Below are 27,541 nucleotides of genomic sequence, written 5' to 3'. Positions count from 1 at the left end.
AAACTGTTTTGTCACCTTTCTTGAAGATTGGGCATATGATCCCAGTTGTCCAGCCATGTGGCATTCTTTCTTCTGTCCATATTTTCGTGATTAAGTTAACTATTCTTTGTCTTCCATATTTGAGATATTCTAATACTATCTGATCTTCTCTGGGCGCTTTATTATTTTTAATTTTGTCTATACGTTTCTTGACTACTTCCATGATTGGTGGCTGAACATTTTGTATTTCAGCTGATTCAGTTTCCATGCTTGTTTGTTGCTCTGGATTATTTTGAAATTCTTCAAAGTGCTGTGCCCATCGTTCTAGAATTGCGTTATTCTGTAACAACATTCTCTCTTCTTTATTCTTACACTCTGTAATTCTTGGTTGGAACCTTCTTTTTTTTTTTTTTTTTTTTTTTTTTAATCTGTTGATGTCACTATAGAATTTCTTCCTCTCATTTTGCTGATTTAATTCCTCAATTTCCTCTATTTGCTTTTTTGTGCTTTCTTTCTTTTTCTTCCTGTATATCTTATTATCTTGACTTCTTAGTGCTTTGTACCTCTCACAGTTTTGCCTCGTTTCTCTCTGTATTATATTTTTCCTTGTTTCGTTTTTCCTTTGTATTGCTTCTCTGCATGCTTGATCGAGCCCGCTCTCATTGCGCGTGTTCTTTTGCGTTCCTATTATGTCTTCTGCTGTTCTTTCCATTGCATTTTCTATCCTTTCGCATTCCTTATTGATGTCTTCTTCTTCTCAGTCTTCTTGTAGTTTTCTTTCTAATGTTTCTTGGTATTTCTGTATGTTTTTTGCGTCTTGGAATTTATCAGTATTCCATTTTTCTTTATGGTTTTTGAATTCCGAACCACTGCTATTGTTTTCGTTACTATTCCTTTCACTAAGTACTAGTCCCAATCACAATTCGATCTTCTACAGCTTGTAATATCTAACTATTATTATTGATGATCTGTACCTACTTAATGACACTATGTGGTTTATTTGATTTGTTTCCTACGATATCCTAGGATATTTTCCATGTCTCTAACTTTACTCGTTTATGGGGAAATCATGTACTCTTTATGAGCATTGTATTTCGGGTTGCAAACTGGCCTAGTAGAATCCCGCTTTCGCTGCTCTTTTCATGCAGTGTATTACCTCTTACTACTTGTTTCTGAAACTCTTCTTTGCTTATTTTAGCATTGAAATCACCTGCTATAATTAGATGGTCGTACTTTGGGACCTTTCGCACATGTGTTCTCCAGTTTTGTATAAAACTCTTCTTTAATTTCTTCCCCTGTGTCGTCTGTTTGTACGTGTGCTGATACTGCCGTCATGTTCCTGAATTGGCCTTTTATTCTGCATATACTGTCTTCTCTGGGCTCATATTCTGTTAGGCTGTTCTTTATTTTCTCGTTTATGATTAAGCCTGTTCCTTTTTGTCTATTCTTCCCGATCCTGTCCATCTCGTTTGTTGAATTGCTATTATATCAATTCTGTACTTCTCCATTTCATCTATGATTTCCATATTTTTTTCCTGCTTGTAGCATTGGGCTTACATTCCACGTTGCGATTATCAAATCTTTACTCCTTTTCTGTTGTTTAGGTCAGTCTCTGTAGTGTCCTATTTCGTTCCGAGGCTGCTTGTTGGGTTTCGGAACTATTCGCTTTTTCCGGTATCGGGTGGTTAGCTTCACGCCCAACCCCGAACCTGGAGGACCAGGAGGTTTTTTTTGTGTCCTCTTTCTCTGTATTATCCTATTTCGTTTCGAGGCTGCTTGTTGGGTTTCGGAACCATTCTCTTTTTCCGGTGTCGGGTGGTTAGCTTCACGCCCAACCCCCAACCTGGAGGACCAGGAGTTTTTGTCAGAGCTCTCTTCCCCATGACTTTATAGATACCTCTATCAACTGCAAGGCAGCAGTGTTTTTTTTTTTCTGTCAGGGTTGACACTCTTAGCCGATTGTCTACGATTGCTTATTCGTCAGATTTGTCTGCTTATTTCGCAGCTGACCCTCGTATCTGAGAGTCATTCCACAATCCGCAGCCTGTGGACGCGCCCGGTTGCAGTCGGCACAGTATGGCCCAGTTAGCCCGGGATATAAAGAAAGATATTGACACCATATTTAATGTTTCAGAAGTAATAAATGAAACACTTCATTTAGTTGAGTTTACAAGAGTTTTTCTTTGTTGTTTCATCTGCTTATTCTGCAGTGCTTTTTAACAAGTAAGTCACATACATGAAGATCGAATCATTTAGTGGAAAATCTTACACTATTTATCATGGGCGCCCAAGGAAAATTTTCTAGAAGGGGATATCTCCCTGGTTGCTATATTACGTTTGGTATTTTTTTTATTTGTATTAAGAAAATCTTAAATTTAATACATTTTCGTGAGCCTATGGGGTCGTCCCCTGCCTCCCCCTTTGGGCGCACGTGCTATTTATGCAAAGGTTTTAAAAGTTGAAAAACTGAAGTCTTTATAACTTGTTGATTTTAAAAAATCCTGAGAAGATTTTAAACTCAAAGTATTGTAGACTTAACAAATCATCACTGAGTTAGAATTACGTGTAAATTTTTCTTTAGCACTGCTTCATCACTACTTGAATATAAATATATGTACATTTAACACTACGCACAATATTGAAATCTCACTGTAATATAAGAGGGTCATTACGAAAGTTTTGAGATGTGAAATAACTTACATACTTAAAATCAATTTAACACTTACATTTTCTCAAAATATTCACCATTACGCTGTACACACTTTTGCATCCTCGAAAACCACTTTTGGAAGCAGTGTTGCCAGTCTTTCTGCAAGTGTTGAAAGTTCATTCTCGTAAGCCACTGCAGCTTCTTCAGGCTGCAAAATCTCTTCCCACGCATGCGATCTTTGATCCTGGGGAACAGAAAAAAAAAATCACGGGGCCAGGTCAGGGCTATACGGTGGATGAGTCATAAGTTTGACCTCCGTAGATTCTAAAAACTGAATTGTGATGTTGGCCGTGTGTGCGGACACGTTGTCATGATGAAGCAGGATCCCACGCAATCCAGTTCTTGGACGCCGTTCCCGAAGCTTCTGGAACACTTTTGTAAGGCAAACAGTGGTGTACCACTGAGCAGTTCTTTGTTCTTCAAGTGGAACAGTTGCAACATGGCTAGATTTGGAGAAGAAAGTTGCGACCATCTTCTTCCCCACACTTCGCGGTCGCTTCACTTTCGTGGGTGGATTTTTGTCTGGAAAGATCCAAACTGTAGACTGGCGTTTATTTTCAGGGTCAAATTGGTAGATCCAAGTCTCATCATCAGTAACAATGTCAGAGACGCGTCGAGATCGCCTCCATCAAACCTTTCAAGCATTTCTTCACACCATTCCAGACGCATGCGCTTCTGCTGTTCAGTCAAAGTGTGAGCACCCAATGAGATGAAACCTTTCTGAGCCGAAGATGATCATGAAGATTTTTTTGTTACTGCTGGCGATCCAATGTTCACTGTAGATTCAATGTCCTTGGAAGTTGTTCGAGGATTTTCTCGAATAATTTGTTCCAGATCGGCAGTGTTTTCATCTGACACAGCTGTTGCTGGACGTCCATCTCTCTCTTCATCTGTAAGCGATGTCCGACCTCTTCTGAATTCACCAAACCACCGAAAAGTTATAGTACGGGAAGGAACAAGGTCCCCAAATGCCCCCTGCAAACGGTCAAGGCTTTGTGTCTCGTTCAAACCACTTTTGAAATCGTAAAGGATCATTGCCCGAAAATGTTCCCTTTCTAGCTCCATTCTAGACAGCCGAATACTGCTCACATCAACAAACAAGTGAAGGCAATACGGCCACGCCGATAAGCAAGGCGAGTTGAAACTTGCTTTGCTTCTTCGCTCTGGATACCACTACCGAACGCAATTGTTGGAATTCAAATACTGTGCCACAACAATGCGTATCTCAAAACTTTCGTAGTGACCCTCGTAGAATGAATCTATGTATTTCATCAATATAAAATTATTTTAATAAACTGGAAAACAACGTCGTTTTCTTCCTTTAGCCACCGGCGGGAGCTAATGTGGTTCGAATTCCATGTTAATCAGTAGGTCCACGTCTCATATAGCCTCGGTGCTGAACGGGACGCTAAACTAAACTCAACTCAACTCTTCTTTTGGCCAACTTAAAGCTCAGAGGCAGTCTCAACTTGACGCGTATGTACAGGGTTTGTCCGGGAAATAGTAGGACTGACTTTTTCCCGCCAAAAAATGTTAAAGGAGGAAAGGATGTTATTGTGCTGGTTGAGTGGGGGTGTGGTCTTAGCTATCAGCGCACTAGTCGCCTTCAAGCCTTCAGGAAGTGTAGATCGAGTTTAAGATGAACCCCTTTCAAGGTGCCTTGTCATGTCCATAATGAATCGCTTGTTAGAGCAGCGTAACGCGGTAAAGTTGTGCGTCACACAGTTTCCTCAGCCACCCTACAGCCCAGATGTCGCTCCTGCAGACACGAAGTTGGCGTTCAAAAACATCCCAAATGTGTTCTATAGGATTCAAGTCAGGACTCTGTGCAGGCCAGTCCATTACAGGGATGTTACGGTCGTGTAACCACTCTGCCACAGGCCGTGCTGTATGAACAGGTGTTCGATCGTGTTGAAAGATGCAATCGCCATACCCGAATTGCTCTTCGACAGTGGGAAGAAAGAAGGTACTTAAAACATCAATGTAGGCATGCTCCGCTGTGAGAGTGCCACGCAAAACAACAAGGGGTGCAAGCCCCATCCAAGAAAAACACGACCACACCATAAGACTACCACCTCTGAATTTTACTGTTGGCACTACATACATGCTGACAGATATCGTTCATCGGGCATTCGCCATACCCACACCCTGTCATCGGATCGCCTTATTGTGTACCGTGATACGTCACTCCACACAACGTTTTTCCACGGTTCAATCGACCAATGTTTACGCTCCTTACACCAAGTGAGACGTCGTTTGGCATTTCCTGCGTGGCGTGTGGCTTGTAAGCAGGCGCTCGACTATGAAATCCAAGTTTTCTCGCCTCACGCCTAACTGTCATAGTACTTGGAGTGGATTCTGATGCAGTTTGGAATTTCTGTGTGATGGTCTTTATAGATGTCTGCCTATTACACTTTACGACCCTCTTCAACTGTCGGCGGTCTCTGTCAGTCAACAGACGAGGTCGGCCTGTACGCTTTTGTGCTGTACGTGTCCCTTCACGTTTCTACTTCACTATCACATCAGACACAGTGGACCTAGGGATGTTTAGGAGTGTGGAAATCTCGCGTACAGACTTCTGACACAAGTAAAACCCAATCATCTGACCACGTTCGAAGTCCGTGAGTTCCGCGGAGCGCTTCATTCTGCTTTCTCACGACGTCGAATGACTACTGAGGTCGCTGATAATGAGTACCTGGCAGTAGGCGGCAGCACAATGCAGCTAATATGAAAAACGTATGTTTTGGAGAGTGTCCGGATACTTTTGATCATATAATATATATAAAATTTAAAATTCAGTCCTACTAATTTCCGGAGAAACCCTGTATATATTGTGGGTATCTTTGTACATAATTTCGACTTAAATATACTTTTTTTCTCTTAACCCTATCCATTTATACAGTTAGTGTTCTACCAATTGTTTAAGTACTTACCTAAAGTACTCCGATAAGAAAAAAGTGGAAAAATAAACTTTAGAAATAATAACCGTCTTTATAAAAGATTTTAAAAGCAGTAAATATTTTTTTAAAAGTGCTGATTTTTTTAAAAAATGAAAAAGTACTAAAACGTTACTATTATCAATAAAATTTTGTAGTTTATACTAAGCCAAACAAATTAATGCATAATAAATCACTCTTATAATTTTAAGGTAGGCTTTTTTTCTTTTCTTCTTCTTTTTTGGTTTGTCACTTTAAAAATTTTTGATAATAGTAATTGTTTAGTCCTCTTCTATTATTTTCTGCTTTTAGCGGTCTATTAGTTTCTGCTTATTTTTAGTTTTTTTTTTTTTTAATTTCTGGTTTTCACGTTTTTCTTTAAGCCTGTTAATACATTTCTTTTCGTTTTATACGCAAACTAATTGTATGGGGACGATTTGAACTTCTGATACTTTGATTTATTTATAACTAGCATCAGTTACCCGCTTTGCTGGGTTAAATTTTTTAAAAAATTAGTAATATGTTCCGTTAGCAAGCCACCTTTTGCTAAAGTACTCTCTGATATCGGTCATTTTCGATCATTTTTGTATGTCTCTCCCCTCCTCCTCGCCATGTTGCATGGCTGAATTTAGATTTAAACAACATCAGAAGTTTCACTGTTAATCTCAGCGACTCCAAAAACTATGGATTCGACATTAACATTAGTAATTTTTGACCATTTTTATAGATCTCCCCCTCCCCGAAGTTGCGAGACTGAATTTGGTTTTCAATAGCATCGGAAGTCTCACTGTTGATTTTAGCGAGCCCGAAAACTATAGATTCGACACTAATATTGGTCATTTTCGATCATTTTTAAATCTCTCTCTCCCTCTCGTGCTCCTCAGTTGCACCGTCAAAATTATACAATGAAAACGACCTCAGGTCCGAATTTCATCTATGTTTAAAATTTGAGCGAAATCGGTCGGATGGTTAAAGAGTGATAAAGTCACAAAGACAGTTACTATCATTTTAATTTATTATTTTTTTTTTTTACATAGGCTATATCTCCCCCTTCCTCTCCCCTACGTTGCACCGTCAAATTAAAATAATAAAAATCATTCCAAGCCCGAACCTCATCTATGCCGTAAATTTGACGGCTGGTTCAAGAGTTTTATTTATTTTAAATATATCCCTCTCCCTAATCCAAGTTTTACGGTTAAAGTGATATATTAAAAATTATTCCAGGTCCGATCCTTATGTATGTTGAAAATTTGATTGAGATCTGTGAAAAGGTTCAAGAGTGATGAAGTCACAACGACAGTTACTTTCATTTTTTTCATATATATATGTAATCCCTCTCTCCTACCTTGCATCATCAAACTAAAATGACAAAAGTCATCCCAAGCCCGAACTTCATCTATGTTGCAAATGTAACTGTTGGCGGTTGGGTGGTTTAAGATTTTTTTTTACTTTATATCTATCTATCTATCTATCTATCTATCTATCTATCTATCTATCTATCTATCTATCTATATATATATATATATATATATATATATATATATATATATACAGGGTGGGCCATTTTAATTAACCCACGGAAATATCTGAAAAATGATAAAACATAGAAGAAATGTTTCAAGTACACGTTATATATTGCTAAGGGGGAAAACCAATTCCGCCAAAAGTACCCCTCCCCGCCCCCCCTAAATGGGGGTAACGGGGGTAACTTTGAAATGTCAAATGGGAACATGGGTCGAGTAATACCTCGTTCGAAAGGTCTTGGAAAACTAAGTAACGCTGTACCAAAAGATGTTCCATATTGTGCACCGGTTTCAAAATGGCCGCCATAATATGATTCGGAAACTCCAGTACCCGTAGTGTGAAAACAATGGAAGGTAAATGAATGGAACAAAATTGAAATACGTAAATATCATAGGGAATATCGAACGGTGTGGTCCCTGTGATCCCAGTGGCCTCCCTAAAGGGGTCTTGTGGGCTAACTTCAAAATTTCAAATAGTAACATGAGTCGAGGGGTACCTAGTTCGATAAATCTTACAAAATCTAACATATTGCAGGAGAAAACGATTGATGTGAAATGGCAGTGTTCTCAAAAGGCCGCCGAAACATAGTATCCGTGTCAGAGAAAAGGTTTAGTACCCGTAGTATGAAAGCGATTGGAGATAAATCAAGAAAAGAAAAACTGGAGTAGCTAACTGACGTAAGGCACATCGAAAGGTGTTGTCGGGGTGGCTCCAAGGGCCAACTGAAAGGTATCCGGGGCCAACTTGAAAATTTCAATAGCAGCTTGAAGCGAGTAACATCACGTTACATAGACAAATTAATATCAAACAGCTTCTGTAAGAAAATTTTCGACATGAGACACCGTTTTCAAAATGATCGCAAATACATGGTGACTGTATCTAAAAAAACGTCTAGTGCCCATAGTATGAATACGGTTAGACATAAATGAAAATAACGAAAATTAAATAGGAAAACCACGGAGGCGTTCCAAGGCTCGAGAATAATACAACAGAGATAAAAATATTAGAGTAAAATTGCCATAATGTATAGAGAGAAATCCAAGACCTGCAAAATAATCTCTCCCTGCGCTCTGTATGTAACTGGGGTGGAAAGTAAAGTGAAAGTTCAAACGAGAACTCTACTTTAATTCGTAAATTAAGGCTAACCTTACAAATAGGTATGGTGTGGTTGAAACATTTGTTTGTAAGGATGACGTTGTAGTGACTAAAAAAAGAGAAACTTTTATGCAATGCGTGCTGGTTATTCAGAAAGCATTTCGGGGATATACGTACACACCGTTTCGTCCCTCAAGCTCACAATATGACATGAATGCTAATAGTTAATCAAAATGTAACTGTGGCCATCCGCGTTAACTTAGTGCACCAATTCTCTATGCATGAAGTCTGTCTTCCAAACAGCATTGGGTAGGTCAAGCGTACGCGCGAACCGTTGTCCGGTCGGACATTGAAATTTTGAAGTTAGCCCACAAGACCCCTTCAGGCAGGCCACTGGGATCACAGGGATTACATCATTCGATATGCCCTATGATATTTACGTATTTCAATTTTGTTCCATTCATTTACCTTCCATGGTTTTCATACTACGGGTACTGGAGTTTCCGAACCATATCATGGCGGCCATTTTGAAACTGGTGCACAATATGAAACATCTTTTGGTACAGCGTTACTTAGTTTTCCAAGACCTTTTGAACGAGCTATTACTCGACCCATGTTCCCATTTGACATTTCAAAGTTACCCCCCGTTACCCCCATTTAGGGGGGGCGGCGAGGGGTACTTTTGGCGGAATTGGTTTTCCCCCTTAGCAATATATAACGTGTATTTCAAAAATTTCTTCTATGTTTTATCATTTGTCAGATATTTCCGTGGATTAATTAAAATGGCCCACCCTGTATATATATATATTCCCCTCCCCTAAGTTTTACCGTCAAAATGAATAGATAAAAACAATCCCAGGCCCGAACCTAATCCACGCTGAAAATTTTGAGCGAGATCGGCTCGTGGTTCAAGAGATTAAGAGTCACAAAATAGTCACTTTTAGTTTTATAATTAACACTAGCTGAACCTGTGCTCTCTACACAGCGCATTATTCACATATGAGCATGAATCTCCTCTCGCACCATTTGCGAAATATGATTCTACTTCCGGTTTTGGAGTTACAGTTATTGTCGTAGGAATGCGAAATTTGGTATAGGCCTATATATGTATCTTCATAAGAATCGGCAAGAGATGTAATAAAGGAGAGAGATTTTTAATTATTTTTTTTTCAATATCTCGCACCGCTTGCAAGATTCGATCCTACTTCCGGTTTTTATTGATTAATTATCGTTTACCGCCCCTTCTCAGCAGAGATGCTACATGAGATGTTGACCTACACTTTAAAGTGTAATCCGAAATATTCTTTCTATATGCTCCCTCTGGGAATCAAACACAGGATTCTTTACACCAAGAGCTCCTTCATGGCTAAGCGGTTAACGTACGCGCCTTTGGCGTAAGAGACCCGGATTCGATTCTCGGCGGGAGCTCATGTGGTTCGAATTCCACGTTAATCAGTAGGTCCACATCTCAATAGCCTCGCTGCTGAACAGGACGTTAACCTCACACACAGAACCACAGACGCGTTAGTTGACACAAAAAAATGCATAACTTTTGTGACTCCAGCAAAACATTTAGATGCATAATTTTTAAGGATGCAACTAAATACATAATGAAAACTATGTTAATTGATGCACTTGTGTGCATAAAATTCATTATGCAGGTAAACGTTTTGCTGAAATCACAAAATGTTATGCATTTTTTTGTCTCCTACTGAAGCATTTACATGCATTAATTGAAACAGTGGTTTGTATCGCTGGTTGCATATTCCCTAAATATACAGGATTTCCAAGGGTGTGGAAACGATTAAATAAATTTAGAACACTACTAAAAATATGTAATCGAGGCTTTTTGGGTGATGCAGGACAGAATGCAAATATTCCATATTACATGAGAGCCTCTACGGCCATTTTGGAAGTTGTCATACTGGATTTGAGTTAATTAGTGAAATATAGACTTTACGATACACTACTATTTTTGAAATAAAGTGTGATTTTTAAATACATTAACAAGATTGTTTTCTATATTCTTTGTTAACGAAATTTTTATCACATAGGTCTAGAACATATACAAAAACTTGTCATTGTAAATTTATGATCATAATTTTGTTCAGGATGCAAACAAGCAGAGAGGAAATTACTATACTATCGTTACGAAATCACACCTTATTTCAACAATAGTATCGGAACGTAAAGTACCCATTTCACTGAATTAATTAAAATCCAGTATGATACCTTCCAAAATGGTCGCAGAGGCTCTCATGTAAAGTGGAATATTTTCACTCTGTCGTGCATCACATCAATAAACCTCGATTTCATAGTTTTGGTAGTGTTCTAAATTTATTCCATCGTTTTCACACCCTTGACAACCTTGTGTATCAGATGTGCAATATACAATTTAGGCCACTCAATTTATGAGACCCATCTAAACTATGTCACAACCATTATGAGAAAATAGTTACAAACATAAGGCCTTCAAATAGTATATCTTACAAGTCAAAAAAGGAAAAGAACTCAATTAATTATACCTAGGTACATAGCTTTTTTTTTTTTTTTTTTTTTTTTTTTTTTACAGGTTGTTCTACAAGAGCAGTTTTGCCATTTTCACTAAAGCTAAAACCCCAAATTATCTTTGGTAAAATAAAAGAACATGGGTCAATGTTAGAAAAATCGTACCGATAGCAAATCTAGCGATGGGAAACACAAAACTTTACAGAGTTAAAAAAAAAAAAGAAAAAAAAGTGGAAACTACCAACTCAGATTATAAATCAAATTTTGTATGTCTATGTTCTCTGAATCTTTCTATCGTTTTTTATAATATATTTTAGTATACTAATTTATGCCCGTTTAGGCTTTTTCCGTTTCGCCTTATGCCCTCAAAACATTTTGCCATACAACCGATAAGGATGTTATCTTAAGGCGGAAAGGGAATTCCCGTTTGGCCTTTTCCTGCTTGATCTTATAACATAGAAGGGAATTTTCACTCTGTTTCTGTAACAAAGAGGGATTTATCTTATTCTCAACTGCAACGTCTCTTCTATTCGAGACAAATTAAACTCAAATATCTTAGAAGAACATAAATTTTATTATCACACCCGAAATAGCATATCAAGTGTCTATGTGGATATAATATGAAACAGCATCAGTATTTGAAATTACATCAATTTTACTGTTCTTAAGTCTTCTTTTAGGCGGTGAATCCTGTCGTCAAACCGTCTCTACTTTAGCTTTCTGAAGTGTTTCCTGATAACCCACTTGAAGAAGTACTCGCAATCTTTCATTTTAACGTTGCTTGTCCTTCATTAATTCAATGAAAGAATGTATATCTAAGCGATCCCTTGATGCCTTTCTTCGTAATTTGACGTGCCACTGTCCTGCATTGTTAGTCGTTCGTTCTTGATCGTTTTCCAAGTGATTCCACAAGTCACTACAAATAGGTAAAAATACATCATTAGCACATTAAAAATTCAAAGGATTGCAGGAGAATCTACGTTAGAAAGTCGAAGCAAAATTTTGGGTGAGCCTAATTTATTTCTTTTGTAAATCAAAAGAATGTGTTCTTTTGATAATTTACAAATCAGTGTATGCAGAATCTTCAATACATGCACGTCGCAAGAAAATCTATATTACACTTTACATGAGGTGTTAATGGGGAAAATGCTATACTGTAGAGTGCTCGGAATAGCTTAATTAATGATTTAATACTTAAAAAAAGAAAAAAAAACTTGCACTAAACGCCATCTGTTTATGTAGGAAAGAAAACATACTTACAGAGAAAATCACCATCATCCAGCAAATTGTCTACCAGATAATCATGGAACTCCTTCTTACATAGAACATCAGGCGCATGTTCTTGCAAACGTATAAACACTACATCTAAATGGGAAGTTGGTACCAGAGGTAGTGCTGCTTCATGTCGAATCCATCTTTCCACTTCAGTGCTTTCTTTGTACAATTGAGAAAGTCCTAACGGCTGAACCTTCCTCCAACAGACTGAGAGAAGTGGAAGGAACATCCTCTGATTTTAACCAGGAAATACTTTATTTACAGCATTGATTGCTACTTTCTCAGGATCAATAGAAACTTCTTTCAATTTGAAACGCAGTCCAAATTTCTCAGCTTCTTCCATGATTATCTCCAGTAATCTTACATGTGTCTCTTGCTTTTTACTGGGCAATATGCAGAATAGGAGAACAAATACATGGCTGAAATATTTTCCGTGCAGGATGTACATTTGGGAGAAAAGGAGAGGTATAGTCTTAAGTGTCCCTCTATTGCAATCCTGTCGCACTGACACATAATTTTCAAAGTTCCAATAGTGCCGAAAACCTGTTGAAGATAGAAAGACTAGAATAAACAACACAGACATTCTAAAGAAAATGCTTTAATATTAATATTCTTACTCCTATTACTATTGTCATAACAGATTTTCACGATTTCAAAAAAAAAAAAAAAAAAAAAAAAAAAAAAAAAAAAAAAACGTAAGAAATGATAAACTATTTTCTTGATTACTAAAATATAACTTACAAGAATTCTACTGGTGTCATCACCTTCATCCCCCAATAAAAGTTTTTGCCGTCCTGCGTTTGCGATAGTGGTGCCCGGTTCATGCTCGTACGTTATATAGAGAGTGTTTAACGGCACCAAAAATAGGGACAACAGATGCAGTTTCACCACAGTAATTTCCCTTAGCAATCTTCTTCCTGGAGAGAAGAAAATAAATTCATTTTAAACATCAACAGCAAAAAAAAAAAAAAAAAAAAAAAAAAAAAAAAAATCGTACTTTCCCTCTAGAAAGTAAAGACAGACGGAATATTGATTAACTACGACCGGTTAATTGTGTTACACTATAAATGACTATGTATTTGTGTGCTAACTAGGATGCCATTTAAGAAAAGTTCCACATTTAAAGTTCTAAAATAACTTTTGGAAAAGTTGCACGAGTAAATATTAGAAACATGCAGAGAAGCTTCAGTGTCAAAATTACTTATACCTTATTACAACTATTATATATACTTACCTATACTTACCTATATGTCTTAGTAATTGTTGATGTTCGTTCTTCCGCCGCTCTCTTCTTCATATGTGAGGTACAAATACAAGGCTACATGAGCAATTTTTTAAACAGTGACGCAGATAACACAAAATTCTGAATACTTGCTTTGATTATACGCTATTCTGATCGTTCAAACGTAAATACTACTAGCATTACAAATGTTTTCCAAAATGACACTAAATTTCCCTATCATAACTTGAAAATCCCCTTCGCTGGTGTAAGGCGAAATGGAAAGGGCAAAGGGGAATTCCTGTTTCGCCTTACAATCAAATTAGCATATACTATCTTAGCATCATAGCCTGAAGTAATGAAAACAGGCACAAGGCGAAACGGGAAAAGGCCAAACGGGAAGACATCCAAAGTTTCATTTTAAAATCATCTGAAAGAATTGTTCACTTACATTTCCCTGTTTTTAATTATTAAAGATATATTTTGCAAACGGACAAATACGTGGACGTTTCGAATTAGGTACAAAAATATGAAAACTGTTCTTGTGATGTATAATTACAATATTCTAAAAAAGTTATATTTCTGGGATAAAAGTCTGTAGGTCTATAGTAATTTACCATGTTAAATTCAAATCTGAAATCAGAATTTCGCTATCAGGTTTACTTTCTCAGTAATATAGGATGTTACGTAAGTACACGACGCATGTTCTAAAAAAAAAAAATGAAAATGGAACAGTAACTAGGACGTTACTGGTTTAGCCTGTAGCATGTTAGCATGTACTGGTTAGCCTGTGTCTCTTGTCTCTACTGACACATCATCAGTAGCCTTCAAAACATGCTGAGTTATGTTTCTTTCATTTCCCATTCATGAAACTACGAATTTTAATTAAAAATGAAGTAACAGTCAGTTTAAATCTCATAATCAAATTGAATTCACTGGAAGAACATAACACTAGTGGAAAATCCTGTTAACCTCTGAAAAGTTAACCTGATAATGATACCAGAAATTACATTTGAAATTTCCTTTCCTTATTATACACTGTGTTAAAACGGCACCATTCACATTTCCCTATCATGTCCCTGAAATGGAAAGTTTGAGGGGAAAAATAAGGCTTTTGGTAGAAAAAATCCCTTTTTTCTATTTTGGGTCCCTCCGGAACACCCTGTGTTAACACACAGATCTCAAAATAAACTGAAAAATACTAAATGGTGTACGAAACGTGTGTACAAAATTTCAAGCTTGAATAGTAAGGATGGGAGAAACAAAATACCAATCAGCTAAGAACATCCCCACAGTGGCCCAGATGACTCAAAAAGATTCGGATGTAATATAAAAATTTTCTGAGACATCCTAGGGTCATGTTTTACACTTCATTCTCATCAGAATAGAACAGTCTTTCAAACGGTACCATTCATATGTTTCCGTCATGTATCTGAGGCGGGAAAAATTGCAAAAAATGGGATTTTTGTTAAAATATCCCTTTTTTTTAGCATTTCTGGACCCCTCCCTCCCCGTGTTAACACACAGATCTCAAAATCAACTGAAAAATGTTAAGGGCATAGTGAATATGTCTACAAAATTTCAAGCTTCTATTTAGAACAGTAAGGTAAATATATATATATTAACACATGTGCTAAGAATATCCCCACAATACCCCAAATTCCCGCAAAAACGGAAAATTTTCTAAGACATCCCTATTTACCCTAGGATCATGGTTCGTACCTCATTCTCTTCAGAATGGAAACTACTTTCTAACGTTACCAATCACATGTCTTCATCATGTATCTGAGGCGGGAAAATCTCGATAAAGAGATTTATTAAAATATCCCTTTTTAAAACCTTTTTACCCGTTTGAACACAACTTGGGGCACCGCAGAAATCTGAAATATATCTGTAGAATACTAAGGAGTACACTGAATGTATGTGCAAAATATCGATCTTCTAGGTGCAAAAGTAAGCCCGCCAAAAAATAATATGCCCACAGTACCATAAATTCCCGTTTAAAACAAGATCTCAGGTAAAAATTTCCTGAGACATCCTTATTTACATTAGCATTATGGTTCGTACCTCATTCTCTTCAGAATAGAACAGCCTTTGAAACGTTTTCCATTCGCATGTCTCCTTCGAGTATCTGAGCGGGAAAATCGAGAAAAAGGGAATTTTTGTTATAGGTGCAAAAGTAAGTAACTCAAAAAATAGTAAAAATAGGCCTAACAAAAAATTCTTTAGTTTTAAGTTATGACGTATCACACCCTATGTTTCGACCCAGAAAGGCGTAAAACCATACGTAACGTGTTCTAGAACGCTTCCACTCTAGAAAAAAAGCTTTATTAGTACTTTTTAAATCGAATAATGAAAATACAACCCTAACGTATAAACATATACGATATATGTAAGGGTTAATGCCGTGCTACTGTTTTTAACCTTCAATTTATTTCCTGCTCAATAGTAGGCATACCCGTGTTTTGTCAATATTTACTTCAATATCACGAAATAGGGGCTTTTGGCCCGATACTCTAACCAAACCATCACAATTACGTGACCATGTGTGACTTTTAGTAGATACTCAACTATTGGTATGTGCAGGACAAGGGCGCCGTTTTCTGTGTAACTTTGGAGGGCCCTATGAAAGATATGCATTAGTAGAAAGGAAAAATGAACGACCATGTACTGTAGAAATAGGAGAACCTGCTTCAACTTAGCAATTTGGCCCCCCTCGTTAGAGGACCATTTCAACTTTGGGGCTCCCAGACCACTAAACCCCCCCAGGATCGGCGCCCTTGGTGCAGGAGTAACAACTTATGCGAGTTAAATGAAGTTTTTCTAAATAATCAACCTTCACCTAATAAGAATATTAAGTATTATTATTATTATTATTATTATTATTATTATTATTATTAATAATAATAATAATAATAATAATAATAATAATAATAGCGGTTCGGAGTTCACGCATGCATCGGATATATTTAATGAGAATCAAGCAGCCACTAGCATGAGTCACTTCAACATACAGTATGTACTGTAGTTAACCTAAATATTTCTTCACTCCTTTGTGGATTTTTGTAGGAAACGAGTTCCTTCTGAGAATCCCTTATGGCTTGTTCTTGTTGCTATTTTTCTTTTGCTAACGGTACTTTTCTTAATAACTACATACTTGCACTACCTAATACAATAATATCGTATTTTAATATACACTTACCTCCGTTTTTCGTAGCAGTTCTGTCCAGCACTAGACAAAAGAACACACACAATAACAAGTCAGAATTCGCTCCACAACAACACGAAAACCAGTCGAGCATGCGCAGTAAGTGCTGAAGATTAGCTTCAAACAAAACACGACAGGTGACGCTCACATCAAGAAGAAATGCATCCGCGAACAGATGCAAACATCTGCATCAATTGAGTAATCTTAAACCACAATGCATTTATATGTCTCAAATGACCCATTTTTTATTTTCGATCGTTCTCTAGGGTTGAAAATGCTGTGCATCAGTGACAAAAACGAAATTTATACATATTAACGCGCCATTTGATGCACGTAAATGTTTCAAATTTCCTATGATGCACTTGTAGTTCTGTGTGCACAATGTACTCAACTCAACTCCTTTACACCAAAGTTTTGCACGCTAGAATGTAGATCAGCGGGGAAAGCTTTACAGTTTTGGAATTTAGAACTGTTGTAGGTAGGTGAAATATGACACACGTATGTAATTTGATTAAAAAGGAGGGGAAGTGGACATCATAAAGGGTAGATTTTTCGATTATTTTTCAATATGTCGCAACGTTTGCGAGACATTATCCAACTTCTAGTTTTAGAGTTAGAATTGTCGTAGGGAGATGAAATGTGGTATATGTATGTCGCTTGATAAAAACCGCAAGGGGAGATTTTTTCTATTATTTTTTTCAATATCTCGCACCGTTTACTTCCGGTTGTAGTTGGAATAGTCGACAGAAAAATGAAATCGTTGAGTTTTACGTCCCATGCATATGCCGGTAGGCTAAAGAAGACTGTGATTATGAGAAATGAATGAAATGAGGAAAGATGGAGGAAACAGGAGAATCCAGGGAGAACTCACGCACACGGTGTTTGTCAACCACAAATTCCACATGGCGCGAGCTGGGATCGAACCAGGGACCCACACACCAGAAGTGAACGCTCTACCACTGAGCCACCGCGGCCCCAATTGTCGAGAAAGATGAAATTAGGTACATGTATGTATCGCAATGAGAATCGGCAAGGGGTATCATAAAGGGGAATTTTTTCGATTATTTTTCAATATCTAGCACGTTTGGAGGTATGAACGTACTTTCGGTTGGACTTAGAATTGTCGTAGGAATATTAAATTTAGTATACGTATGCATCGTAATGACAATCGGCAAGGGGTATTATAAAGGGGAGATTTTTCGATTGTTTTTTTTCAATATTTTGGTCCGTTTGCGAAAAGTTAGCCTGCTTCCGGATTCGAGACTTCAGAGCTTGTGTTTAGGGGTTGAGACGTTGGACGTCATAACCTAGCTATTGTTGTTCAGGCTATGCAAAATTTGCGTTTTACTTTGCACTAATTAGCATACTAATTATATTTTCTTTTTGCATTCTCGCCGAATAAAACGTGAAGGTCTTTAGTGACTAAAAGATTTTGTAAAGCATCGGTTGTTTGATTTTGATAAATGGGAAGTTACTGCAATGCAATAGCGTAGCCAGGATGTGTTTGGGGGGGGGTGCAAGTGCTGTTATAGGTACATATAGAAAAATTACAACAAAAAATATATAAACATAAAAATATATAAACATAAAAATATATAAAAAATTACAAACATCAAAGTACCAAAGTACATTGTCGGACCTCTTTTGGGGGGGGGGGCGGCTTCTCTGGCTCCCCTTCCCCATGCCACTGCTGAAATGGACTTGTGTTGGAAAAACTCGCATTCGAATCCACCTTCACAAAAAATTTTAATATGCTTGAATTCGTAGGTCAGTGGGGCAAAGATCTCCTGTGGTGAAGTAAAGATATACTCGAATAACGAAGAGAAAGGGTACTCGAATATGTCAATGGATGGTGAAAAAGATTTACAAGTTTATTTAATTCAGTTGTTTTAGATTTGGTACTATTATCTAATTCATCTATGATCAGCGTTTTTTTCTTTCTTGCATGCAGTATGTAATAAACAAATATACACCGTGTATTACACATATATTTAATTATGTTGGTGATATATAGTGTCCATTGGGCAAAACACTCCAAACAATAAAGATTCATCTTAACTTGTAGAAATGGTTACCCTTTCGTTTTTCATTATAACTTGGCCGTGAAATTAACGCCTGAGAGATATACAATCCCTATATACAACAGTGTTGTGTTGGAATGTATAACTCATATGATTTTTTTAAAAAGAATTTCAACACTTCCAGTGCAACCCTAAAAATGTAATAAAGAAATAACGGTCACGTTTTTTAAATGTTCAATTAAAACTGGACAATCTACATAAAATTTGAAATCGATCAGTGAAAGCAGCACGTTTCTAACACTTGTGGTTTTCGAGATTTCATTGTCTAAAGGATTGGCGACAAACATATAAACCTAGCATTTTAATGTATCGACTAGCTGAACCTGTGCTCTCTACACAGCGCATCATTCGCATATGAGCATAAATCTCCTTCTCATTCCTCACAACATCTATACATGTCCCTTTACAGACACAAGTGGAAGACGTCTTAATTACAAAAATCGAGAAGGGGTATCATAAATTTTCGATTATTTTTTTCTCAATATCTCGTACCATTTGCAAGATTTGAGCCTACTTCCGGTTGGAGTTTCTAATTCAAGTATGACCAGTGTTTTCTTTCTTCTTGCATGCAGTATTTAATAAGAAAATATGTTACATACACATCAATTATAATGCCAGTTATATATGGTGTTCATTGGGCAAAACACTCCAAAAATAAATATTCATCTTAGACTGGAGAAATGGTTATCCTTCCTTTTTCATTATTATTTGACAATGAAACAAACGCCTGAGACATATACAACCTTTATATACAATGATGTGGTGTTGGAATGGATAATGCGTAGGATATGGTGCTGTAGTTTTTTACTTTCAACATTTCCAATGTACCTGTAAAAATGTAATAAAGAAATAATATCCATGTTTTTTAAATATTCAATTAAAACTGGACAATCTACGCAAAATTAGCAATCGATCAATGAAACTGTCATCTTTCTAGAGCCTGTAGTTTCCGAGATCTCATTGTCGAAAGGATTGGCCACAAACATATAAACGCCCACAAACGTATAGTTTAAAAGAACTCCAAAGATGGCAGCACAATTCATTTGCATTGGTTTTGGAGAAGGCTTATTAAAATACAAAGGCCGTGAACAATAATTTAAAAAAGTAAACTTTATATGGAAAAAGGTCGTCTACCTAAATAATTTATACACACAGTTTTTGTTAAACATAAAATCACAAATAACCGTAAATCGAAGGTTTGAAAGCAAAGTTTATACGTTGGAGCTCAGGCGCTTTTGTTGCTATTGTAGCATTTTAATAGATAGATTAAATTGATCAGAATTAAAACTTAAATTATGATATGATGTTCCCATGTGACCGAATGATTTTTATTTCTAATGAAGGACTACCAGTTTGTTTTTGTTGACTCAGCACCATAAAGCAACTAGGAAACTATTCGGTTACCAGAAAGGTGGTAATAATGGTGCAAAGAACCAATGCATTGACTTCGTATAACCCAATCGAACGTAAGACACCTAGCTTGCTTTAGCTTTTCATGGATTCGTACACCAACTTAAGTAATACCAATGGTGTGTTTATGACCATATCTCGATCAGTATGGAGGGAATCGCGTTTGCTTTACATGAATATTCCCTGGAAGAGAATTTAGATATTTTAAAAATGTCTATTCTTTATTTTCATTGCAGTTAGCTATAATAGTACATTGGACATCCAATTATTTGCAAACTCTTCAGTATTAAATGAGATCCTCAGTGTTTGCACAATTTCTAAACAGTTTAGTTTACGCAAACTCTTTTATAGATGTTTATTTTGTGCGTCCAGAAGACAAAAAAAAAAAAAAAGTGAAGAACCTGGATTATAATCAGTTTTGTCCAGGATGTTAAGGGTTAAAAATTTGGACTCGAATACGTTGTCGCCACGTTTGGCCTAATCCTCGTTTCGCCTAACCAATTATCTGACACTTTTATGACAGATAAATGATAAGATTTGTGTCCGCCATTTTAGGCGAAAAAAGGATCCTCGTTTGGCCTATTCCTCGTTACGCCTAAAATGGCGGACAATAAGAAAAATCGTGGAAATTCAACTAGAGGGAAATTATATAAGAGAAAATTCCCTAGTATATAAAGAATTAAGAAATGCAAAATATATAGATTAATATTATATTAACTATTTTCGAGGAGTTAGGATTACCAAAATTCCTTTATGTATTTACTAGGACCATGGATATACACGAATATATATGAGTAGGTGAATAGCAAAACCCGTTAAATTCACATGTTAAAATTTGTGACAAATCGAGAAAAACTTTTTAAACACGTCATAATTGTAAAATAACATTAGAAACTAGAGAACATTAAAAAATTAAGAATAATTCGAGTGTTGGTCTGTCGAAAGCTGTATAATCACACTAGTCTGTGAATTGCATTATTGAAGAAAATAGTTTGGATTTAACAGGTTTTGCGTATGTAAATGGAAATAACAGCTTTTGCATCTGAACAAGCGGCCATATTTGTTGAGGCTCAAGATACAAAACCTATCAAAAAGAAAGGGAGTCAGAGTCAGAAATCAGTATTATGCCTACTAAAATATTGGGGGGGGGGATGTATTATCAACTATACATTGCACAAGATTGGCACAAATGAATATGGGTACATAAATGCTACATTAATTTTGTTCTAAATTGAAAACAATGGATCCAAATGTGCAAAAAATTGAATTATGTAACCTCCTCTCCATCATCATCTACTAAATGGAAATCCGTATCGTCGTCGTCCTCTGGTGCATCACCATTTTCTCGGTTTTCTATTCCTCAAAAACCTCTTTGTAAAACGTGAGCATTGAGCTGCTTTCAATCGTCAAACCCTTCGTAACTACAAGCGGAGTTAATTATACCTATCTCTATACATTTCTAAACTGAATGACTATATTTTGGAAGAGTTTGTAGCCTTTTATGGACTAACATAGGGTGAATATTAATTTGCCATTTATCCCAATATATGAATTTGCAATATAGCAAAACAAAGTGCGCAAATGTTGAGTTTGAGCAAAACAGTGGCAGAAAGAGAATCAGAAATGGTAAATAAGTGGCAAAATTTTTTAACATGTTGTACCAGAAGCATGTTATACTTTTGAATGATAATTGACACAAAACATTTTAAGAAAGAGGTTCTGCTGAAGCTGAAGAGACCGTTTAGAGAAGAACCTGATCCAACAATGTTCTGTTCAAAGTAAAGAATTACCCTGAAATACAAAACAAACGACTTTTAACCATCCACTCACCTTGTCTTTTTGGCTACATTTCGTTTCCAGTTTTTCATGTACGTTTTCTGGACAATTTTGGTGTTGTCTGATAACAAAATTATGACCATCGCTGCTTAGAGTATCGTTTTCTTTCGATTTTGCGTGCATTTGTCTAGTAATTATTAAAGAAAATTAAATAAGCACAGAAAAGTTTCACGAACAGTTAGGTTAAGACGTATCGTGTCTCCATTTTCAGTCCAGGTTGCGCGGTGGCTCAGTAGTAGAGCGTTCACCTCCGGTGCTTGGGGTCCCTGGTTCGATCCCAGCTCGCGCCATGTGGACTTTGTGGTGGACAAACACCATGTTGGTGGGTTTTCTCGGGGTTCTCCCGTTTCCTCCCACTTTCTTCATTCCACCATTTCATTCATTTTTCATTATCACCGTCTCCTTTAGCCTAACCAACATAACCGTGGGACGTAAAACTAAAGATTTCATTTTCTTTTTTTTTTCAATTTTCAGTCCAAAAATAAAAAAAAAATAATGAAAGCACACACTTCAAATTCTGCCAAATAAAATTTCGAATGATTTACGAAGTTGCAATAAATATTCAGATTACTAAACTAATCCTATACAGTACGAAACCTCAAATTGTTTGAGATATGGAATTAACCGGGTTTGATTCTGCTTTTCTCATTAGGCTATTTGCAGGTTTGGGATTTAACAGTTTATGAAACTGAATATGGAAGAGAGATTTAACTGGTTTTGCATCTGTATTTCTCAGTTCTTCACATAGTAGGGATTGTTTTTTTCAAAAAAATTTCCCTCCAGTTTTATCTCCACGATTTTTTTATAGTCCACCATTTTAGGCAAAACGAGGATTAGGCCAAACGAGTATCCTTATTTCGCCTAAAATGGCGGACATAAAACTTATCTTTTATCTGTCATAAAAGTGTCAGATAATTGGTTAGGCGAAACGAGGATTAGGCCAAACGATGCAAGATCGATAGAGGTGACCAATCCACTGGAAGCGATAGAAACCAGCCATTTCTGGTTTTAAAATTAATCACTATAGAGCAAGAACGGTAATAGATAGCGAAAAACAGTTTCCTGCAATCGATTAAGCTCGAAAAGAATACATTTCATCTCGATTATTCCTGCAACCGATTAATATTTTTGAACCGGAAATGATAGAAATGCTCTACAACTTCCGGTTTGAATATTGATCTACATAAAGCATAAACAGTAATACATTAGAAGAAGCAGTTCTTTGGAGTCGATTTAGCATTCTAAGAATAGGTACCATCTGCATCCTTCTCTCTATTCAAACCGGAAGGTCAGATATAAACCACTTCCGGTTTTATCGTTGATCACTACAATAAAACCTAAATCTTATTGAGAAAGTGTCATGTTTCTATTGTGGGCATCATTTATACCCACGGAATTACAGGAATCAATGTTCTTTATCAGGTTTATTGTTATAATTTTCTTTGCCAACAACGTTTTTCGTTGAGTAATATATCAATCCATTCGACAAGAAGAAAAGAAAATATTTGTTCTTATTATTGTTCTTTTAAAATATTATTTTAAGTTATTTAAACTACTATAAATTTCAATATTTTTAAAAGAAAAAGTCCTATTGTTAAAGTTACATTTAATGCTATGTCTCTGAGCATGTGTTACAAAATCTGCAAATTTCATAACAAATGGAAATGAAAATGAAATGAAATCTTTTGAGTTTTACGTCCCATGGTTATGCTGGTTAGACTAAAGGAGACGGTGATTATGAGAAATGAGTGAAATGGTGGAATGAAGAAAGTGGGAGGAAACGGGAGAACCCCGAGGAAACGCACGCACACGGTGTTTGTCCACCACAAAGTCCACACGGCGCGAGCTGGGATCGAACCAGGAACCCCGAGCACCGGAGGTGAACGCTTTACCACTGAGCCACCGCGCCCCCCTCATAATAAATGGGTCGGCACCAACTGTCTTACCTTGTCAAATGAGCTTGGTAACCCAAAAACCTACCTAGTTGTCTAACAACAAACGAGCATGATAGGAAATCAATTTCGATCTCAAATTCATATTCGCAGAAAACAGTTTATAAATCCCTACTTATAATTTCAGCGTTGACTCCGCCTGCTACGGACTTACATGTGTATATATGTTGATCTATACTACATCTGCAAATGTAATAAGTTGAAGTAGATGCCGTGTGAATATTGTTGACTATGCGTAGACCCGAATATATTCCTATATATATATATAACGTTTACATAGAACGAATATATATATAACGTTTACCTCAGTTGGAATTAACTAAAATCTCGTAATATATTCCTTCCAAAAATAATTTGCTACACAGAGGAAAATCCGTTCTCCGGACAGCGGTATACTGTACAAATATACGGTATCCTCTTGCTTACTATAGAAATCAGTACGGAGCATACGTTATCTGTATGCTACATAGGCACTGCCCTTAGGTGTTATATCATGCCGTTGCAGGATGTCTAACATCTAACAGTTTTCCGTATATCACATCCATATACTTATGTTACCTTCGTCAACTATATGTTATATACGTCCATTTGTATGTGAGATCCTGACAGCCTACATTGTTTCATACGGCAAGTATGTATAGATGAAACATTTATACAGAAAGTATTGTAAAACACGCGTTTTCAGTTATACGTCTGCTGTACGTTAAGTCCAAAAATTACAAGAATTACGCATGTAACCTATCTTTTTAAGTACGCCACCTACATTTTTTTTCTCAGAGTATTCACTGCGAAGATTATTTAAGAATTACACACCAGTTTCGATCAGATAAACATACTATATTTCGTAATAACTATAAATTGCTGTACAGCAATGCTATACATATCTATATTATACGACGTTTTGTTGAGTTATATATTGATAATTATATATAAACAAGCACATGTTAACAAAATAGTTTCCTTAGTAACCGGGTCACTGTCATAACAACGAGTAAACAATCATTTCTACTTAGCGACCGAAAACTAAACATTCACAAATCAATATTATTCGTTACATTAATTTTTTTGTTCTTTTTAATATATATAGTTAGTGCTCGTTAAAATAGCACTTTTGCTGTAAATATAAATAAAATTAGGGAGACCAGACATACTCTTTTTAAGGGTATTATACTCTTTTCTAGGTTCATATATTCTATACTCTTTTTTTCTTCCCAAAAATATCGAATTATACTCTTTTGTGGTATTTTCAATTTCATTTAACGTTTAATGCATTTTCCCATTGAAAATCGCATTTTTTTCTTCCTATAAAATCTTGGACGTAGACAACACTGTTTAGTACTTCGTAGTAGCAGACCCGCTGCACTGTGCTGCGTTTCTCGTCCTCGTTGCATTGTAGGGTTGCCAGATTTTCATTTTGCAAAAGAAAAAAATAATAATATAACTAAACTGTTTTTAATAGTTAGTACTAAAACTATAGTAAAGACGGCAAAATTAAAGTGATAGATTTATCCAAACTTTCAACGTTTTAATTATTAAATTGTTAATTAAATTGATTGAGTGCCTGGAATGATTTATATTTTCGGGATTTATATCTGGTATTCCTACAGTTTATGGCACGGGGTTTTGTTTTATCTTCAAAGTGAGTTAGTTCTTGGTAGTGGGAATCAGCAGTGATTATTATTCTAATTAACGTGCGTACGTACATTCAATCAATTATATTATTCGAGAATTGGAAGGATTTATTTTAATAACAATGTCGCGAGGAAAATGTCAGTATAATCAAGCGTTTGAAATAAGCTATCCTTGCATTAAAAGGGCCCACAGTAACGATGTTTACAAAGCATGGTGCACGGTATGCAAGAAGGAGTTCTCTATAAAAAAAAAAAAAAATAAAAAATAAAGGGAAATATGATACAGAACAACATATAAAATCGAAGTCGCACACTGAATGCTCATCTACTTCCGAAGCAGGTAAGTTGGATAGTTTTTTTCCACCACACAATCTTCAGAAGAGCTAGATTTAATTCGACTAGAACTTGTGTGGTCATACCATAATGTTAAACATGACCACTCTTTTAGAAGCATGAACTGCACTAACAAACTTTTGAAATCAACAGTGAATAAAAAATTTGCATGTGCGAGAACGAAAACGGAGGCTTTGTTAACAAGTGTGGTGGGAGTGTGGTCAGAAAATATTTTAAGTAATAGTGTTAAAAAGGCTCCTTTCGTTGTTGTTGCTTGTGATGCTTCCAATCGTAAAGCAACCAAACTCATGCCTGTTTTAGTGCGGTACTGTGAAGTAGATACTGATATTAATGTAAAAAACATGTCTTCTAAAAATTCATAGCATATCAAATGAAACCTCGGAAACTGTGTCGAACGTATTAATGGGTACATTACGTCAGTTTTGTTTGGAAAATAAGGTCATCAGTTTTCTAGCTGATAATGCACCAGTAAATTTTGGAAGCATAAAAAGTAAAACAACAGGAAACGTGCATAGCGAATTAGAGTGCAGGTTGAAGAAAAATGTTTTGCCTATCGGGTGTGGGACTCTTCACAATGGAATTTCTGTGGCGTGTTCGAGAGTAATACCGATGGATGTTGAGAATTTGGTTTTTAAAATATACAACAATTTCAGTATTTTTATTGTAAGGACAGAAAGTTTGAAAAACTCTTGAGAGTTCATTGGCTGTCATTATGAGGGTCTTTTGTATCACTCAAAGACGAGATTGTTGTCTCTGCTTCCGTGTGTAAAAAAAATTATACGTCAGTATGAACCACTTAAGGGTACTTTTTGAGTGATGAAAATGCTCCAATAGCTATAGTCAATTTTTTTCGAGACGAAACAAGTAAGTTGTGGCTGTATTTCCTGTGTGCTCAGCTAATTTTGTTCACTGAAACAATTACAAAAATTGAGAGGGAGGATATAACAACGACTGAAGTTTCTGTTGAATATTTTGAACTTCTGAGGAAATACAAAGATAGAATTGAACAAAACTTTTTTCCGTTTTCTGCTAGAAATTTACTTACGAAACTTGTAAAAGAAGGGAATATAAAAGAGGAATATGCCTACTCAGTGTCAAGAAGGTTTTACTTTAAAGTGATAACATAAAGATGTGGTAGCAACGTTTTTATTCGGAGAAGTAAACAAGATGAAACATTTACTACTTGACACATAAGTTACCTATGAAGAATTTCACGAGTCGTTTGCATATTTCTATGAACAGGTAAAACATGTAGACAGTTCGTTGGAATTCAGTGATAATGGTATTTTTGACACTTACTGTGCAATATCCAGATATGTTAAAGAACACCTTAAACAATGGGGAGAGAAAAGAGAGACAATGATGGGCAAATAGAAAATAGTGTACAAAGATTTAGTGCGGGCTGGGTCAAATTTAAAAGTGATTGTGCTACTCGTGCAATTCTTGTTTCCTTTACCGGGCAGTAATGTTGATTGTGAGAGGCTCTTCAATGCTATTAACACTTACTGGAGCGAGGAAAAAAGTCAAGTCACAGTGTCGACACTGGAACAAATGATGAAAGTGAAGTTCAATGTAAGCATGATCTCTGAAGAGTTCAGACTGCAATAAAGGATGACATTAACTTACTCAAGAAAGCAAGATCGGCGCAGAAGTATGAATGATGGTGAGAAAACTGTTTTAAGTCTTTAACTCATTTTCATGCGCGTTGTATAAAATACTGTAATTCATCTTGTCTTCATACTTACTGTCAATTTTTTTTTCGATATACTCTTTTGGATTTAAGAAAATCTGGTCACCCTAATAAAATAAATAAAGGGAATACA

General features: G+C 36.2%; 2 protein-coding genes across 5 annotated transcripts in view; one reads left to right on the top strand and one right to left on the bottom strand.

Moving 5' to 3' along the window:
- LOC145671368 (retinol dehydrogenase 14-like) overlaps window positions 1-16,539 on the bottom strand; it is a 180,203-nt gene extending 163,664 nt beyond the window's left edge. Inside the window, exon 1 of the mRNA XM_081740436.1 lies at window positions 16,449-16,539. The gene's annotated coding sequence lies outside the window, so the exon portion shown is untranslated. The remainder of the gene's footprint in view (window positions 1-16,448) is intronic.
- Window positions 1-27,541, top strand: part of LOC145671370 (DNA ligase 3-like) — a 965,078-nt gene that overhangs the window by 847,466 nt on the left and 90,071 nt on the right. The window lies entirely within an intron of this gene.

Source organism: Thermobia domestica, chromosome 15 (assembly GCF_964235325.1).
Source record: "Thermobia domestica chromosome 15, izTheDome1.hap1.1, whole genome shotgun sequence".
Classification (NCBI taxonomy): Eukaryota; Metazoa; Arthropoda; class Insecta; order Zygentoma; family Lepismatidae; genus Thermobia; species Thermobia domestica.
The sequence above is the reverse complement of the archived record's forward strand: the minus strand, read 5'-3'. Positions and strand labels throughout refer to the sequence as shown.